Below are 17,761 nucleotides of genomic sequence, written 5' to 3' on the forward strand. Positions count from 1 at the left end.
GAAGCTAGAGAGGCCCCAGCCCATGAGGTAGATGCCGCCCCTCCCCAGCCCAGACTGTCCCTGCTTGAAGGCCCTAGATTCATGTGGCCCTGGGCAACTGCTCAGTGTGCCTATACTTAAGATGACCCTGAGAAGGGCTGTAGAGTGCAGCATTTTTTGCAGTGAAAACACAGCATTCAAAAATGCTCATCTGACATTACCCTCTGTTGCAAGCAATATTCCTTACAAGCATGGAGGACTTCTGAGGTCGGTACAAACCCTGTTGATTGAATTGAAGGCCCGAGTAAAAATCACACAAGCATGTGAAATGTATATGTACAGTAGCTGCACTTAAGGTCCAGAATGAGGAAGTGACCATTAACGTAAACAGAAGTGAGAACATTTATTAATAGAATGTATGTACTAGACAAGGAGATATTGTGCTGATTAGGGGCAGGTTAAAACTTAAATGAAATGACCTACACAACAGTACAGAAGATGAAATTGTATAATATATATATATATATGTGTTGGAAATAGAGATGAGCGGGTTCGGTTCTCAGAGAACCGAACCCTACCGGACTTTGCCTTCCAAGTTCAGCTCCGAGCCAGGCTCGGGTTTTCCTGCCTGACTCAGAAACCCGAACGCGGCAAAACGTCATCATCCCGCTGTCGGATTCTCGCGGCATTTGGATTCCATATAAGGAGCTGCGCGTCGCAGCCATTTTCACTCCAGTCTCGGAGAGTGTATTGAGAGGACGTGTCCTCAGTGTTCAGTGTCTGTGTGGGGGCGGGAAAGTGGGGTGGCGAGTCTTGTGATGTCCAGTGTAGTCAGTGTATTGTGCTGCATCAGTCCAGCCAGTCACAGTGTTGGTGTCCTCTGCTGCCATATATCCAGCGTAGCTATATAAAGTGGTGTTGTGTTATGCTGTCCAGTCCAGTCAGTGTATTGTGCTGCATCAGTCCAGCCAGTCACAGTGTTGGTGTCCTCTGCTGCCATATATCCAGTGTAGCTATATAAAGTGGTGTTGTGTTATGCTGCATCAGACCAGTGGTAGTGTCCTGTCCATCAGCCATTCCAGTGACTATATACGATGCTGCTAAATGTCCACTGCTATAGTATTATAACAACCACCACAAGTCCCTTACAGTGTTGTTGTGTTGTGCTGCATCAGACCAGTGGTAGTGTCCTGTCCATCAGTCATTCCAGTGACGATATACGATGCTGCTAAATGTCCACTGCTATAGTATTATAACAACCACCACAAGTCCCTTACAGTGTTGTTGTGTTGTGCTGCATCAGACCAGTGGTAGTGTCCTGTCCATCAGTCATTCCAGTGACCAGGCAGTCACAGTGGTATACGCTGCTGCTATTTGTCCACTGCTACAGTATTATTATTATTATTACAACAAGTCCCTTAAAGTGTTGTTCTGCATCAGACCATTGGTAGTGTACTGGCCATCAGCCATTCCTGTGCCGCATATTTTGTTATATAACTCCAGAAACATAATGGAGAACAAAAATGTGGAGGATAAAATAGGGAAAGATCAAGAACCACTTCCTCCTAGTGCTGAAGCTGCTGCCACTAGTCATGACATAGATGATGAAATGCCATCAACGTCGTCTGCCAAGGCCGATGCCCAATGTGATAGTAGAGGGCATGTAAAATCCAAAAAGCCAAAGTTCAGTAAAAAGAACCAAAAAAAATAAATTTAAATGGTCTGATGAGAAGCGCAAACTTGCCAATATGCCATTTCCGACACGGAGTGGCAAGGAACGGCTGAGGCCCTGGCCTATGTTCATGGCTAGTGGTTCAGCTTCACATGACGATGGAAGCACTCATCCTCCCGCTAGAAAAGTTAAAAGAGTTAAGCTGGACAAAGCACAGAAAAGAACTGTGCATTCTGAGATAGTATCACAAATCCCCAAGGAGAGTCCAAGTGTGTCGGCGGTTGCGATGCCTGACCTTCCCAACACTGGACGGGAAGAGGTGGCTCCTTCCACCATTTGCACGCCCCCTGCAAGTGCTGGAAGGAGCACCCACAGTCCAGTTCCAGATATTGAAATTGAAGAGGTCACTGTTGAAGTACCCCAGGATGAGGATATGGGTGTTGCTGGCGCTGAGGAGGAAGTTGACGATGAGGATTCTGATAGTGATGTGGTTTGTTTAAGTCAGGCACCGGGGAAGACTGTGATGCCTGGGCAAACTACCAAAAACACCACCTCTTTGGTGTGGAATTATTTCTCCACAAATATGGACAACAGGTGTCCAACCATCTGTTGCCTCTGTCAATCTGTAATAAGTAAAGGTAAGGATGTTAACCACCTAGGACCATCCTCCCTTATACGTCACCTGCAGCGCATTCATCATAAGTCAGTGTCAAGTTGTGAAACTTTGGGTAAGAGCGTAAGCAGTCCACTGACACCTAAATCCCTTCTTCCTCCTGTACCCAAGCTCCTGCAAGCCACACCACCAACTCCCTCAACGTCAACTTCCTCCTCAGTCAGGAACATCAGTAGCCCTGCAGCCCATGTCACTGTCAAGACTGAGGAGTCCTCTCCTAACCTAGAATCCTCCGGAGGATCCTTGAGTGGTACGCCTGCTGCTGCTGGGAGTCGATTGTCATCCCAGAGGGGAAGTCGGAAGACCACTTGTACTACTTCTCGTAAGCAATTGACTGTCCAACAGTCATTTGTGAGGAAGATGAAATATGACAGCAGTCATCCTTCTGCAAAGCGGATAACGGAGGCCTTGACAGCTATGTTGGTGTTAGACGTGCATCCGGTATCCGCCATTGGTTCAGTGGGACTTAGAGAATTGTTTGAGGTACTGTGTCCCTGGTATCAAATCCCATCTAGGTTCCACTTCGCTAGGCAGGCGATACCGAGAATGTACACAGACATCAGAAAGAGAGTCACCAGTGTCCTACAAAATGCGGTTGTATCCAGTGTCCACTTTACCACGGACATGTGGACAAGTGGAACAGGGCAGACTAAGGATTATATGACTGTGACATCAGCACTGGGTAGATGTATTGCCTCCCGCAGCAACAACAACAACAACAGCAGCAGCGGCACCAGTAGCAGCATCTCGCAAATGCCAACTCGTTCCTAGGCAGGCTACGCTATGTATCATCGCTTTCCGTAAGAGGCACACAGCTGACAACCTCTTACGGAAACTGAGGAACATCATTGCAGAATGGCTTACCCCAATTGGACTCTCCTGGGGATTTGTGATATCGGACAACGCCACCAATATTGTGCGTGCATTACATCTGGGCAAATTCCAGCATGTCCCATGTTTTGCACATACAATTAATTTGGTGGTGCAGAATTTTTTTAAAAATTACAGGGGTGTGCAGGAGATGCTGTCGGTTGCCCGAAAAATTGCGGCCACTTTCGGCATTCTGCCACTGCATGCCGAAGACTGGAGCACCAGCAAACACTACTGAACCTGCCCTGCCATCAACTGAAGCGAGAGTTGGTAACGAGGTGGAATTCAACACTCTATATGCTTCAGAGGATGGAGAAGCAGCAAAAGGCCATTCAAGCCTATACATCCACCTACGATATAGGCAAAAGAGGAGTAATGCACCTGACTCAAGCGCAGTGGAGAATGATTTCCGTCTTGTGCAAGGTTCTCCAACCCTTTGAACTTGCCACACGTGAAGTCAGTTCAGACACTGACAGCTTGAGTCAGGTCATTCCCCTCATCAGGCTTTTGCAGAAGCAGCTGGAGAAATTGAAGGAGGAGCTAAGACGGAGCGATTCCGCAAAGTATGTGGGACTTGTGAATGGAGCCCTTCATTTGCTTTGCCAGGATTCAAGGGTGGTCAATCTGTTGAAATCAGAGCACTACATTTTGGCCACCGTGCTCGATCCTAGGTTTAAAGACACAAGTGTGCAGAGGTGCAAAGACATGCTGGATAGTAAATTGTCAACTCAAGCGGAACGTGACCCGTCAACAGCTCGTACTTCAATTTCTCCCACCACTTGGGCTGCAAGGAAAGGATAAGATTTCCTAGCCCACCCACTGGCGGTGATGCAGGGCAGTCAGGAGCGAAAGCTGACATCTGGTCCGGACTGATGGACCTGTCAACGATTACTGACATGTCTACTGTCACTGCATATGATTCTGTCACCATTGAAAGAATGGTGGAGGATTATATGAGTGACAGCATCCAAGTTGTCAAAGTCAGAAAAATATCTCTATGCACACTACCATATTTGCACCTCACACAGGTCCGTGCTGCGCGTGCGTACGCTCTCCCGTACGTGCGCATACTCACAGTCGCGGGCACCCGCAGGCGCATGGTATGCGTATTTACGGTAGAGTTTATGCGATCGTAGCGTGCGACTCAATCATTACATATTTTCACTATATAATGTATTTTGTAGATCATGGTCCCTTTGATAGATTCTGCAAGTTTGGTTAATATAGAATGTTTATGAACAGAGAAATCCCTCTTTGTTTGATACGAAGGGTCAGACAGGAGTAATACAGTGGTGTTTAGTATCCATCGGAAGAATATTTAATTAGAAATATTCCGGTGTTGGTTTGAAACAGATCAATCGCTCGTGCGAATAGTTATGGACATAAGAAGTTTATGAACATTTACTTTATTTGCACTTTATTACCCATGCGGCGGGAAACCCAGTTTCCCTCCCACCTGAGCTGTTGGAAATAGTCACAGCCCACCTGTATGAATCAACCTATGACCTTTTGTTATAATGCGAAGCCGAATTCCTGTGTCCAATGAACAATAAGATTGTAGGGACCATTGAATTGCATTGTGTGTGGGGCATAAATAGGCAGGCCGACCATATCCAGTTCACTCTCTTCAACGGTTCTCATTGCTGATAATCGGGAGCTGGATATCGAGGCGCATGCGATCGTTTCCCCTTGTGCGTAAGTGTTTCTCCGCAACTATATTGATCGTCTTGTTATTGTGGGCCAATCTCTCTCAATTTCTCTCTCTCTCTCTCTCCTTCTCTTTCTCACTCATTTTCCCTTAAATTGTATTGTATTGTATTTCCTGTGTAGTTATCTGGTTAGGTAGTCTATGTTATATTGTAGTGTATGACTTGTATTGTGTTTAACTCTTTTGCAAGTATAGCCTTCATAATATATATTTTAGGCGTTGGACCCTGAGCACGGTATCTGTGTGTTTCTTATAGTATTAAGTATTCTCAGAGCGTCGGTGACGCTCAAACAGCTTTTAAGGTAATAAGGTTATACTGTGTTGCATTTACTCTCTAACATTACACTAAGGTTTTACTGCACAATACACTGTTTATGGTTTAGATACAAAGGTTTAATATAGTGAGCGTCAGCGCCGCTGGTGATCTCCTCGTGGTCCCGAGCGTTAGCTACGCTATAGAGAATCATTACTTTAGTTAACAGCCAATAACGTGCCTGCCTGTGATCTCTTGGCCGTGAGTGAACGTGACGCTTGAGCGTCTCGATCACGGCAAAGCGATTGTTACGCAACAAGCGTACCCTTACGGTACTTCATACATAAATAGCGTACAGTGTTCTTAGACCTCATAAAGGGTATTATATACGATAAATATTTAGCTTTATCAATTGGCGGCTCGCCCTGTCCTTCACATATCTGCACTAGGTAATTTCAGCAGACATTATCCAGCAGCAAAGGGCGGGAGATCATATTCCTCGTAGTGCTGTTTGGATAAGCGTCTGCTTCTCTTAGTAAAGGGTGCTGAAGGAATCCGGGAACCGGAGGTAAGAACAAAACAATAGTGGCTTTTTAAAACTGTTTATTTTTCTGTCTTGCGTACACACGCACGCACACATATATATCTGCATTTCCTTTTCATTGGTGTATTTTCGTATGTCACTCTCCTGTTTGCCAGTTCTATAGTTGATAAACGTATAAATTGTGTTACGGTGGATCTTTGCTTTGCGTACACGTGTCTCTAACAAAAGACTGAGACTTGCGTACGCAATCCAAGGGCCGACGCACGCAGCGTATATTACGCAACGGAGCGTACGGGTACGCCCACGTAACTCAAATCACAAGTTTTTTTTCTCAACGCGATAAGTAGCGCCACGCGGTAAATAACGCCAGGCGATAAATCGCGCAAATTTTTTTTTTTAATTCCAAATTTAAATTAATAGATCCTTCTCCTAATTTGTAACACATCTGGTCTAAAGAGAAATTTCTGCGCAGAAATAGAAATAGAAACAAAAGTGTACATGTGGTGAGTGAGTGTGTTGTATACAATTTTACAGGTTGAACCACAAGAAAAGTCGAGTACTCGTGAGGTACATGCGTGTAAGTGACGTACATGGTGGCTAGGGAGGCATCCCTGGTTAAATATACAATTTGAGCATTAGAGTGTAGCAGACCAGGAGGTCATACTGTAACAGACCAGGAGGTCATAGCAGACCAACAGGTTCAGGTACAGCAGACAAGGAAGTCCGCTATACAGTCCACAGGCACAACACCAAGAAAGGGTTGGTGCAACACCCATATAGGCCATATAAGCTCTGGCTGAAGGAATTCGCAGCCGTAATTTTCGATTCCACTGGTCGCTCAGTACATAAGATTAGTTGCTTGTGTACTAAACGATTGTACCGCACGTAATTGTGTGCATTAGTAAACCTGACCGGTACTATTTGTGTACGAAGGTCATAAACGCTATTTGTACATTCTAACGTGATTTGTGTAACTTTTTTTTTATTTTAAGGGAAGTTCGCTGCTCACTCAGGAACTATCCAGCAACCAATAGTTACTGGAAAGAGTAAGTGTTCTTCGGAGCACCCTCACAGGTTCCAGTAAATAGAGGTTCAGGTCGCAGGGGCCCTAGGTCGAGTACGCCAGCACCATATCGGTGTGATCAGGTCGTATTGGTCGGCGTGGGCGAGTGAGTGGGGTACTCGGTAAACCGCCACCGCCAGCCTATTTTTGGACATTTGGTTTGCGTAAGGGTTGGTTAAATAAAGCAACACCTTCGAACTATGGGGGCCACTTGTTCAGGTAGGGGGCGATCAACCTCGGTTCGGGTTGATTCAGTGAACCGACCAATTGGGTCGGCAAGGTATGTAATGTGTGAGAAATACGGAAGTCACACAGAAGCTTTATGTGATGAATGGGAGAGAATGACAGTACATGACGGGGAGAAATTCCCAAGAGTAGGTAGCTTCAGCACAGAAGTGTTAACGAATTTAAGGAGAAGGATATGTCTCATTAAATCAACAAAGAGACGAATCAAACATTACGATTATTTGCAGTTGTGGTAGCAGGAAGGTGACATACAGAGAGGATTGGCTCAGGCGGCGGGATCTGGCTCAATCAGAAAACTGATAGCCACGGCCCCACCGCCACCATACATATCAGGAGAGAAATTGGTTGCGGAGAATGACGCACTAAGGTGTAACACACAAACACTTAGCAACTGTATAAATGTTAAAGATAATGTTAACCAATTAACCAATGCAAGTATTAACCCGTGCAAGTTGTACCCTGTTTTGAACTTTCCTCAGGAGTGTGATCAAGAAGACGAATCGGCAACAATTTCAGCGCTCTCTCTAGCAGCCACCATAGCAGAGACCACAGTAGGCACAGCTCCACCCACGAGATTAGTAACAAAGGCCCCTAGCGGAGGGATAGGTGAGGTCGTGTCTACAGGTAAGTACGGCACCATACACTATGCTGAAGCCATTTCACCACAGGCTGTAGAACCCACACAGAGTGATGTTGTTAGAGTTAATCCTGTTAGGGTAATAGCTGTTCCAAATGGGAAAACTGACACAACAGGGGTCACCCCAGTGAGGAACATTGCCATGTATAGCCCATTTTCCAGAATGGAATTAAGGACCATAGTGTCAGAATTCCCTGACCCTAGAAAAGATTTAGTTGCCAGTCAAAAATACATCAGAGACTTAGGTAACACTGTAGAGCCCAACAATAAAGACTGGCAGATATTGCTGAGAGCATGTTTACCCTCCAATGTTGACGCAACTCAATTTTTAGCTGATTGCGGATTAGATCAGGATGTACCTCTTACAGATGTGTACAACAAAGACAATGTAAAAAGAATAAACTTACAGTTAAAAGAATATTTCCCAGCGGTAGTCAGATGGAACAAGATATTCTCCATTAAACAGAAGGAGTCAGAGACAGCTGCAGAGTATTTTCACAGGGCATTATTAGAAATGGCAAAATACACAGGCATAGAGGACATTAAAACAAACATAAACCATCGAGAAGTAGCAGTATCGGTACTGATGGATGGTTTAAAAGAATCATTAAAGACTAGGGTACAGACCACACAACCATGTTGGCGAGGTCTGTCTGTGGCTACTTTGAGAGAGGCTGCTATTGATCACGATAGGAACATCACCAGACACAGGGAACAACAAAGTGATAAGTTAATGGCCGTAAGTATACAGGCCCTGACCACAAGGCAGCCTTTGTTTGTATCACCAAACCCTGTGGGTAAGTCAAGTGTGGTTACTTGTTATTCTTGTCATAAACAGGGACACATGGCACGAGATTGTAGAGTAAAGAATGTACGAAACTCATACCAACCCCCTAGACAACGACACGACACACGACATTGGGAGCAAGGTCCGCAGAAACGGAGTTATGAGCCACATGCAGGGGAAACAAAAAGATACCCCCCAAACAGAGATTGGCAAACCTCTGGTAGTTCCCAGCTAACTCCCTCACAAGTAGTTGCTGCCAGCGGGATTCAGGGAGGTCACCATACCCAATAGGGGTGTGGCCATACCTGTAATCTGCAGCCAGTAAAATTGATTGCAAGTCTTGGAAGTGAACCAGAAATTGCAATCAATGTAGCTGGTAAATCATTAAACTTTCTTGTAGACACAGGGGCGGCCAAATCAGTGATAAATTCGACAGTGGGCATGAGGACCACTGGTAGGACAATTCCAGCCGTGGGAGTAACAGGAGTAGTCCAGCATTACCCTGTTAGCAAACCAGCAGAGATTACAATAGGGCCTTTACATACCAAGCATTCCTTTTTGCTGGCTGCATCGGCACCGACCAATCTCCTGGGAAGAGACTTACTGTGTAAAATGGGGTGCGTCATTTATTGTACTCCTGAAGGTGTATTCTTGGACATACCTGAGAATCACGCTCAGGAAGTACGAGACATGTTAGACTCCCCGTCAAAATTAATGTCACATACCACTATGACAAATAGGACTCCCTCCCAAGTAGAAGAAATTACATCTCAGATACCAGAGTCACTTTGGACTAAAGATGGACAGGACACTGGATTAATGGCAAACGTAGCTCCGGTAGTTGTACAAGTAAAAGATGGTAGGATAGCTCCAAAAATCCCACAGTACCCTCTGAAGCCAGAGGTGGAGTTAGGAGTTTACCCAGTAATAGAGCGCTTGCTACAACAGGGCATTCTGGTAAGAACGTCCAGCACTGCTAATAGTCCCATCTTCCCTGTGAAAAAGAGTGGGGGGAGGGGTTACCGGCTAGTGCAGGATCTAAGGAGGATTAACAAAATAGTTGAGAGTCAGTTCCCCGTAGTGCCAAATCCAGCTGTCATCCTAATGCAAATCCCTCCCACTGCGAAATTTTTCACTGTTATTGACCTCTGCTCCGCTTTCTTTTCGGTACCTCTGCACCCTGACAGTCAATATTTGTTCGCATTTACATACAGAGGAGTCCAATACACATGGACTCGATTACCACAAGGATTCATAGATAGCCCAAGTATATTTTCTCAGGCTTTGCATGATTGTTTACAGTCTTTCCAACCAGTGAGTGGATCAGTATTAATACAGTACGTGGATGATCTACTACTGTGTTCTGATTCATTGGAGGCATCCCTGAAGGATACGAAACAGCTCCTGTTTCATCTTTCAGACACAGGACACAAGGTTTCCAAAGACAAGTTGCAATTATGCCAAACTAAGGTAAAATATTTGGGACACTGTTTAACACAAGGACTGAGACACCTGACCGCTGATAGAATTCAAGCAATTAGAGACATGACTCTGCCACAAACCCAGCAACAGATCAGAACATTTTTAGGAATGTGTGGGTATTGCCGTAACTGGATCCCAGGGTTTTCCATCCTAGCGTTACCCTTGCAGGAAATGGTCTCCTCAAACAAACCTGATCGGATTTCGCATACAGACGAGTCTGAGGCAGCATTTGAGAGACTTAAACAGTGCCTATCGCAGGCACCAGCATTAGGTATGCCGGACTATGGGAAACCCTTTGAACTATACGGAACAGAAAGTGCTGGTTGCGCGGCAGGCGTACTAACCCAAAAGCACGGTGATGCCAGCAGGCCAGTTGCATACTACAGCGCTCAGCTAGACACGGTAGCGCGATCCCTCCCCACATGCTTGCGAAGCGTTGCTGCGATAGCATTGCTAGTGACAAAAAGCGAAGATGTCGTGCTAGGCCACAACCTCACAATCCATACGCCACATGCAGTGTCAGCCTTATTGAATTCTGCCCAAACCAGACACGTATCATCAGCGAGGTTTACAAGATGGGAATTGGCCCTAATGGCCCCCGTAAACATCACCATAAGGAGATGCAGTGCATTAAATCCTGCAACATATCTCCCAGGTGTGCCTGGTCAGGCACAAAGGGTGGAAGGTGAGAGTGATGGGGAAGGAGGATTTAATACAAAGGAAGATACACATGATTGTATGGAATATTTGACCCAAAATTTTACCGCAAGGCCTGACATCAGTGACAACCCACTGGAAGATGCAGAACTCACGTTCTACACGGACGGTAGTTGTCATAGACAGTCAGACTCGGGAGACTTGTGTACTGGATACGCAGTCGTAGATGACCAAGACACCATAGAAGCGGAACCGCTAGGCCCACCTCACTCAGCCCAGGTTGCTGAACTGGTCGCCCTAACCAGAGCATGTGAATTGGCTAAGGGTAAGTCAGCCAATATCTACACCGATTCTAGATACGCCTTCGGGGTAGTCCATGATTTCGGAGCCCTATGGCGCCTCCGAAATTTCATGACGGCAGCTGGTACACCGGTAGCGCATGCAGCTCACATAAAAAGGCTTCTAACAGCGATACAGGAACCCGACAGAGTGGCTGTTATCAAATGTAAAGCACATACATATAGCCAAGACCCAGTATCGCTTGGTAACAGCCGAGCAGACGAAGCAGCTAAGTTAGCAGCTGCTACCCCCAGACAGACAGACACCACACAACTGATGGTATTTAATACCATCAACACACAGAAGTTGTGTGAGATGCAAAATTTGTGTTCCACACAGGAAAAGGCAGTCTGGAAGGCAAAGGGATATGGCCAGGAGTCCTCAGGACTCTGGACGGATGGACAAGGTAAACCAGTGGCCCCCAGAACATACCTTCCATGTTTGGCTGAAGCAGCTCACGGGCTGACTCATCTAGGCAAGGAAGGGATGTGCAAGTTGGTAAGAGCATATTGGTGCGCCCCAGGATTCTCCTCTCATGCGAGTAAAAGAGCAATGTCATGCCTTACCTGTTTGAGAAAGAATATTGGAAAGGCAATACCTACAGAACCATCCCATATCCCACCTGCCGGCGGCCCTTTCCAGGTAATGCAGATTGACTTCATTCAATTACCCCCTTGTCGGAATTTGAAATATGTACTTGTCTGTATAGATGTTTTCTCAAATTGGGTCGAAGCATTTCCTGCGGCTACAAATACCGCTATGTTTACTGCTAAGAAAATTGTGCAGGAATTTGTATGTAGATATGGTATCCCTAGAATAATCGAAAGTGATAGGGGTACCCATTTTACAGGTGATGTCTTTCAAGGAATGTGTAAGTTGATGGGAATTGATAGCAAGCTGCACACTCCGTACCGTCCACAGGCGAGTGCGAAGGTCGAAAGAGTGAACAGCACTATTAAAAATAAATTGAGTAAAGTGATGGCAGAGACAGGATTGACATGGCCAGAAGCTTTACCCATTGTACTGTACAGCATCAGAACCACTCCCAGGTCCCCTCTTAATCTGTCTCCCTTTGAAATCTTGTTTGGTCGACAACCGCATGTTATGATTAACCCTCAGGATGATTTGAAGTGTAACAATGAAGTAACTGTAAAATACTTGATTAACATGAGTAAACAGTTGAGGAATCAAAATGATAATCTGAAGTTAGTGATTCCTGATTTACCAGATAGTAATTGTCATGACATTGAACCTGGGGATTATGTAATGATACGGAATTTTCTACGCTCAGGTTGCCTTATTGACAGATGGGAAGGACCATACCAGGTCTTATTGACTAGCACTACAGCATTGAAGGTTGCTGAGAGAGAGACTTGGGTTCATTCGTCCCACTGTAAGAAGGTCGTTGATCCAGAGAAGTCCTGTGATAAGGAACAGACGGTAGAGGTTGTATCACTAGAGTGTCTGTTCCAGGAGGACTAAGGCGGCACCTGAGCATCGAGAACCACAAGATCAAAAGCAGTTGTCGATCCCCTGTTCCCTTTTATTGTTTTTCTCCACTTCCCATCCCCTCTCCCTCAAATTATTTTTCCCCCCTTTTCATTCTTCTTCGTCTCCTCCTAAGATGGACTTGCCCCAAGAGACTGTGATCCGGATTTTCCTGTTGACCATGATGTTGACCAGAGCAGTCTGTTCCGGCGAGAGTACCATGGAGGTCGAGAGAGGTTCTGGAATGGGTTCTGATGATAAAGATGGAGGCGTAGTTTTCCGAGAACAACATAATCAACAAGCAAAGGCGAGTATCAGAAAACGATCCGATAGCATTGACCATAGAAGGAATTGTGAAGGATTGTTAGCTGAAGAAAACTGTATCTGTAGGCTCTGTAACAATGTCATTGAGGATGGGTGCATTAAGAAATGCCAATCCAGTTTTAATATCCATATGGACCGGCATCCATTGAGTGACTATCACTCCTTAGTGGGTAATGTGTTAAACAAAACAGATTGTTGGGTATGCTCTCAAGTACCTCAGGGTCATAGCAAATCAGGGCTAGTACCATTTCCTTTAACGATAGAGGAGGTACTTGAGTTAAATGGTGGGAGACCGGTGGACCGGAGGTTTAATATCTCCAGCCCTCCTAGTTTGAAGCTCCACCAATACCATGTGGATAGGTCCCTATTATGTTTCAACATCTCCAATCCCCGAAAACCGGGAAATTGGGAAGTGTCATGGAGTAACCACACCATGACCTTTTCGCATAGAGCAGATAGAATGCCTACAGATACAGAGCTTGTACGCCACATAGCCAGTAGAGGAAAATCTTTCCGGTATAGGTATACCTTAGGAAATAGGATTACTAAAGTTGGAGAGGTATCACCAGGATACTGTGCACATATCGTACAACCTGATACGTGTACTAAGCAGATGGAAGAATTAGGGTTAGGAGATTTCACATGGAAGGTGTGTAATATGGTTATGTCCTACTCCGTCCCATATGTTCTCCCCGATGATGCATATTTCATATGCGGGAGAAAGGCGTACAAGTGGCTTGCCCCAAACTCTGAAGGATTGTGTTATATTGGAAAAGTACTGCCTGAAGTAATGACTGTATCACATGACAAAATGAAAGACATACACCGTGGTGCCCAAGCTCCTTATACTCACACCCATTATGAGCACATTGTTAAAAGGCACCTGATAGAGAAGACAGAGCATCCGGCCTCTGATCTGATAAGTGAATCCACCGGGATTCAATTCTTAATCGCGTTAGATTTCACCCGCACCGCTAGAGGAGTGCTGAATTATAAATACATTTCTGCGCTCGCCAATTTGTTAGATAATATCACTGAAATGTATGATGACACGTTTAGATATACTGGAAGGGAACTTCAGGCTTACAAAACAGAACTGGTACAGCATAGAATGGTTCTTAATTACCTCACAGCAGTGACAGGCGGATATTGTGTCACACTGGCAACACAATACGGCGTGAAATGTTGCACATATATTACGAATAGCACCGAGGACCCGGTCGAGGTCATAGACCAAAAGATGGACGATATTCTCCAATTGAAGTGGGAATTTCGCAGGAGACACAATCTCACTCTTGCTGCTGTAGGTAATGAGCTGACTGGTTGGGTGTCATGGTTGAACCCGCGAAATTGGTTTTCTGGTTTAGGAGACTGGGCTCAAGGAGTCATAATGGATGTTGGGAAGTTTCTCCTATGTATCTTAGGTGTTGTCATATCGATCGGATTGATATTTAGATGCGGTCAGGCTTTAATGAAGTGCAAACACCGTACAAGGGTAATGAGTTTAAGGAGTGAGGAAACTGTAATTAACCTGGACTTGATTTATGACCCTAATGTAGAAACAATGATGTGATGAAAATGCGATTTCTACGGTCCGTTTCTTTCACCTGTTTTTCTGTTTTTCTCCAAGATAAAAAGACCCCCTTGGACGAGGAAGTTGACAAGACACTATACAGACAACGGATTGACCAAAAAAGAAGTTTTGACCACTTTAGATACGGACATTTGATGAACTTTGCCATGGATCCCCAGTTTCCCTAGAATTCTTAAACTCACGCTAGCCCAACATTTTTGTAAATCTATTGGCATTGACAAAGCTTTTTGCTCGCACCTAATGGGCAAAACAGCGCAAAGAAGACGACTTTCAACTGATACCGAACAAAACCTCAATCGACGACTGTACATTTACCTGACATAGAATACCACCGCATTTACCGTAATTATGTCTTTTCTTCATTTCTACAACCCACAGGTAATGACACACATAGTCGATAGGGAATACAGGCACAGATATCAGCAATCACATATCTCCCCCATTCATGTATCATCAACTAAAATGTGCTTCCCCATTTTGTTACAACCAAAACCGAAAAGAGCTCGGTAAAGTTTGACACCCATCCACAGACCCGTACCACGGGATAAGAAGGAATTCAAATGTATACTTCGCAATACCTCGAAGCTTGATTTACAACACGTACGGCACGATGATACATGACCCCCCAAACATGGACTCATACACACATGCTTCTGCTATCTCACTAGGTCATACCCTCTTCCCACCTACTCCTCTCTCCTCCCTTACCCAACCATGGAAATGAATTAACCCCTGACATATATTTTTCTCCTTTTGAAATGTTTTAGGAAGTGGCAGTTATTGTTGACTGCCAAAGGGTGGACTGTCAAAGTCAGAAAAATATCTCTATGGACACTACCATATTTGCACCTCACACAGGTCCGTGCTGCGCGTGCGTACGCTCTCCCGTACGTGCGCATACTCACAGTCGCGGGCACCCGCAGGCGCATGGTATGCGTATTTACGGTAGAGTTTATGCGATCGTAGCGTGCGACTCAATCATTACATATTTTCACTATATAATGTATTTTGTAGATCATGGTCCCTTTGATAGATTCTGCAAGTTTGGTTAATATAGAATGTTTATGAACAGAGAAATCCCTCTTTGTTTGATACGAAGGGTCAGACAGGAGTAATACAGTGGTGTTTAGTATCCATCGGAAGAATATTTAATTAGAAATATTCCGGTGTTCGTTTGAAGCAGATCAATCGCTCGTGCGAATAGTTATGGACATAAGAAGTTTATGAACATTTACTTTATTTGCACTTTATTACCCATGCGGCGGGAAACCCAGTTTCCCTCCCACCTGAGCTGTTGGAAATAGTCACAGCCCACCTGTATGAATCAACCTATGACCTTTTGTTATAATGCGAAGCCGAATTCCTGTGTCCAATGAACAATAAGATTGTAGGGACCATTGAATTGCATTGTGTGTGGGGCATAAATAGGCAGGCCGACCATATCCAGTTCACTCTCTTCAACGGTTCTCATTGCTGATAATCGGGAGCTGGATATCGAGGCGCATGCGATCGTTTCCCCTTGTGCGTAAGTGTTTCTCCGCAACTATATTGATCTTCTTGTTATTGTGGGCCAATCTCTCTCAATTTCTCTCTCTCTCCTTCTCTTTCCCACTCATTTTCCCTTAAATTGTATTGTATTGTATTTCCTGTGTAGTTATCTGGTTAGGTAGTCTATGTTATATTGTAGTGTATGACTTGTATTGTGTTTAACTCTTTTGCAAGTATAGCCTTCATAATATATATTTTAGGCGTTGGACCCTGAGCACGGTATCTGTGTGTTTCTTATAGTATTAAGTATTCTCAGAGCGTCGGTGACGCTCAAACAGCTTTTAAGGTAATAAGGTTATACTGTGTTGCATTTACTCTCTAACATTACACTAAGGTTTTACTGCACAATACACTGTTTATGGTTTAGATACAAAGGTTTAATATAGTGAGCGTCAGCTCCGCTGGTGATCTCCTCGTGGTCCCGAGCGTTAGCTACGCTATAGAGAATCATTACTTTAGTTAACAGCCAATAACGTGCCTGCCTGTGATCTCTTGGCCGTGAGTGAACGTGACGCTTGAGCGTCTCGATCACGGCAAAGCGATTGTTACGCAACTAGCGTACCCTTACGGTACTTCATACATAAATAGCGTACAGTGTTCTTAGACCTCATAAAGGGTATTATATACGATAAATATTTAGCTTTATCAAAGTAGACATGTCAGACAGTCTGTATGTATACTGGCAGGAAAAAGAGGCAATTTGGATGCCCTTGCACAAACTGGCTTTTTTTTTACCCGAGTTGCCCCCCCCCTCCCCTCTCCAGTGTGTACTCCGAAAGAGTGTTTAGTGCAGCCGGTCACCTTGTCAGCGATCGGCGTGGGAGGTTACTTCCACTAAATGTAGAGAAGATGATTTTCATCAAAATGAATTATAAATTCCTCTGGGAAGACCTTTACCAGCAATTGCCTCCAGAAAGTACACAGGGACCTGTGATGGTGGATTCCAGTGGCAACGAATTAATACTCTGTTAGGAGGGGGATGTACACAGTGAAAGGGGTGAGGAATCGGAGGATGAGGATGAGGTCGACATCTTGCCTCTGTAGAGCCAGTTTGTGCAAGGAGAAATTGATTGCTTCTTTTTGGTGGGGACCCAAACAAACAAGTCATTTCAGCCACAGTCGTGTGGCAGACCATGTCACTGAAATGATTTGTTTGTTAAAGTGTGCATGTCCTGTTTATACAACATAAGGGTGGGTGGAGGGCCCAAGGACAATTCCATCTTGCACCTCTTTTTCTTCTTTGCATCATGTGCTGTTTGGGGACTAGTTTTTTTAAGTGCCATCCTGTCTGTAACTGCAGTGCCACTGCTAGATGGGCCAGGTGTTTGTGCGGCACACTTGTGTCGCTTAGCTTGGCCATCCAGCTACCTCATTGCACCTCTTTTTCTTCTTTGCATCATGTGCTGTTTGGGGACTAGTTTTTGAATAGTGTCATCTTGTCTGCAACTGCAGTGCCACTCCTAGATGGGCCAGGTGTTTGTGCCGCACACTTGTGTCGCTTAGCTTAGTCATACAGCCACCTCGGTGCACCTTTTAGGCCTAAAACCAATATTGTAAGGTGTTCAGAATAGACTGGAAATGAATGTTATTGAGGTTAATAATACTGTAGGAGCCAAATTACCCCCAAATTCTGTGATTTTAGCGGTTTTTATGTTTTTTTCAAAAATCATCCAGATCCAAAACACGAAAGGGTGGTTTTGGCAAAACCAAGCCAAAACACTAAAGTGGAATTAGAACCAAAACACGAAAAGTACCAGCTGCACATCTCTAGTTGGAATGCAGCAATGCTAGATATCTGTATGATTGCTTACAGCGTTTAATCACATAAAAAAAACATGTTCCCTCTGTGCACCAAAATATGTATTCTAAGCAAATTTGCTTCCTAGTCTGTTTTGCC

General features: G+C 44.7%; 1 protein-coding gene across 1 annotated transcript in view; it reads right to left on the bottom strand.

Annotated features, from left to right (window-relative positions):
• Positions 1-17,761, bottom strand: part of DOCK5 (dedicator of cytokinesis 5) — a 225,542-nt gene that overhangs the window by 172,795 nt on the left and 34,986 nt on the right. The window lies entirely within an intron of this gene.

The sequence above is a fragment of the Pseudophryne corroboree genome, chromosome 6 (assembly GCF_028390025.1).
Source record: "Pseudophryne corroboree isolate aPseCor3 chromosome 6, aPseCor3.hap2, whole genome shotgun sequence".
Classification (NCBI taxonomy): Eukaryota; Metazoa; Chordata; class Amphibia; order Anura; family Myobatrachidae; genus Pseudophryne; species Pseudophryne corroboree.